Raw genomic sequence first — 2,509 nt, 5'->3', positions numbered from 1 at the left:
CCAATTCCATTTAGAGTTACCATTGAATCTGCTTCCACTGACCTTTCAGGATTGCATTCCAGACCAGAACAACACACAGCTGAAAAAACAGTCTCCTCATCACAACACAGTGGTGCACAGTGGCGCAGTGGTTAGCACCGCAGCTTCACAGCTCTGGGGACCAGAGTTTGATTCTGGGTACTGTCTGTCCGGAGTTTGCAAGTTCTCCCTATGACCTTGTGGGTTTTCGCCGGGTGCTCTGGTTTCCTCCCACTGCCAAAAACTTGCAGGTGGTAGGTAAATTGGCAGTTGTAAATTGCCCCTAGTGTAGGTAGGTGGTTGGGAATATGGGATTACTGTAGGGTTAGTATAAATGGGTGGTTGTTGGTCGGCACAGACTAGGTGGGCCGAAGGGCCTGTTCCAGTGCTGTATTTCTAAATAAATAAACTCTCATTATTTTGCCAATTACTTTAAATGTGTTTCCTCTGGTTCCTGACCCTTCTGACACTGGCAACACTTTCTCCTTCTTCACTCTATCAAAACTCTTCAGGATTTGCATTTCCTGCTGCCTTTGCTGATATAACAAGGCTGAGCACACATCACCAAAAGGAATATGATTGGCTCTGAATAACATTTATCCTTCCTGTCAATCTGATGTGGATCTTGTATTTTCCCGGAACCAAACAACCTGAGCAGCAAGTGTGGGTTCCAGTGATTCCCACCACTCTGAGAGAGAGGATGTGATAATGAGCCAGATAGAAGAAAGGAGTGAGATAGAGAGTAAAATAGCCCTGGTCTGTTCCTACTAACCCCCCAATACCCGACTTAAAATGGCATCGTTTTCTCCTGTCTCTCCACATTCTAATCCATTGATGTTTGCAATCCTTTCATCTGTCCCTTTAATTCCTGTTTCCTAATCCATTGATGTTTCACAATATCCCAATCCATTGACATAACTCAGTCCATAGAATTTCCCAATCCAGATATTTTCCAGTCCATTGACTTTCCCAATCCATTTATATTGCCTGTGATTTCAAAGCAACTGTGGAATACAAATAGTATATAAGGCTAGCATTTATTACCCATTCCTATTGCCGTTGAGAAGGTGGTGGAGAGCTGCCTTCTTGAACTGATGCAGTCCATATGGTGCAGGAACACCCACAGTGCTATTGGGGAGGGAGTTCAAGGATTGTGACCCAACAACAGTGAAGAAATGGCGATATCGTTCAAAATCAGGATGGTGAGTGACTTGGAGGGGAATCTGCAGGTAGTGAGTTCCCATGCATCTGCTGCCCTTGTCCTTCGAGGTGGTCGTGGTCACGAGTTTGGAAGGTGCTGTTGAAGGATACTTGGCGAGTTGCTGCAGTGCATATGGAGATGGTACACACTGCAGCCACTGTTTCCTGGTTGTGGAGGGATTGAATGTTTCAGGTGGCGGGTTAGGTGCCAATCAAGTGGGCTGCTTTGTCCTGGATGGTGTTGAGCTTCTTGAGTGTTGTTGAGTGGGATGTATTCCATCCCACTTGTGCCTTGTAGATGGTGGACAGGATTTGGGGTGTCAGGAGGTGAGATACTTGCTGCAGAATTCGTAATCTCTGAACTGCGCTTATAGCCACAGCATCGATGTGACTGGTCCAGTTATGTTTCTGGTCAAGACGTTGATGGTGGGGGATTTAACGATGAGAATGCTTCTGAATATGAAAAGGTAGATTTTTTTTCTCTCTCATTGGAGATGTTCACTGCTTGGCACTTGCCAGATAGAGCAGAATGTGGGAAAATGTGAGGTTATCCACTTTGGTAGGAAGAATAGAACAGGAAAATATTATTTAAATTGTGAGAGATTACAGAATGCTGCGGTGTAGAAGGATCTGGGTGTCCTTGTACATGAATCACAAAAAGTTACCATGCAGGTACAGCAAATAATTAAGAAGGCAAATGGAATGTTACCCTTTATTGCAAGGGGGATGGAGTAGAAAAGTAGAGAAGTCTTGCTGCAAATGGTCATGGTGCTGGTGAAACCACACCTAGAGTACTGTGTGCAGTTTTGGTCTCCTTATTTAAGGAGGGATATACTTGCATTGGAGGCAGTTCAGAGAAGGTTCATTGGATTGATTCCTGTGATGAAGGTGTTGTCTTATGAGGAAAGCTGATCAGGTTGGACCGATACTCATTGGAGTTGAGAAAAATGAAAGGAGAACGTATTGAGACATATACGATTCAGAGGGGGCTTGACAGGGTGGATGCTGAGAGGATGTTTCCTCTCGTGGTGGAATCTAGAACGAGGGAACACAGTTTCAGATTTAGGGGTTTTTCATTTAAGAAGGTATTTCTTCTCTCAGAGGGTCATTAATCTTTGGAATTCTTTACCGCAGAGAGCAGTGGAGGCTGGGTCATTGAATGTCTTCAAGATTTGTATCTACAAGAGAGCCAAGGGGTATGTGGGCAGGCAGGATAGTGGGGTTGTGGTCATGATCAGGTCAGCCATGATCCTATTGAATGGCGGAGCAAGCTCGAGGGGCCAAATGGCCT

This window comes from Heterodontus francisci, unplaced genomic scaffold (genome assembly GCF_036365525.1).
Source record: "Heterodontus francisci isolate sHetFra1 unplaced genomic scaffold, sHetFra1.hap1 HAP1_SCAFFOLD_59, whole genome shotgun sequence".
Classification (NCBI taxonomy): domain Eukaryota; kingdom Metazoa; phylum Chordata; class Chondrichthyes; order Heterodontiformes; family Heterodontidae; genus Heterodontus; species Heterodontus francisci.
This window is presented reverse-complemented; position numbering follows the sequence as displayed.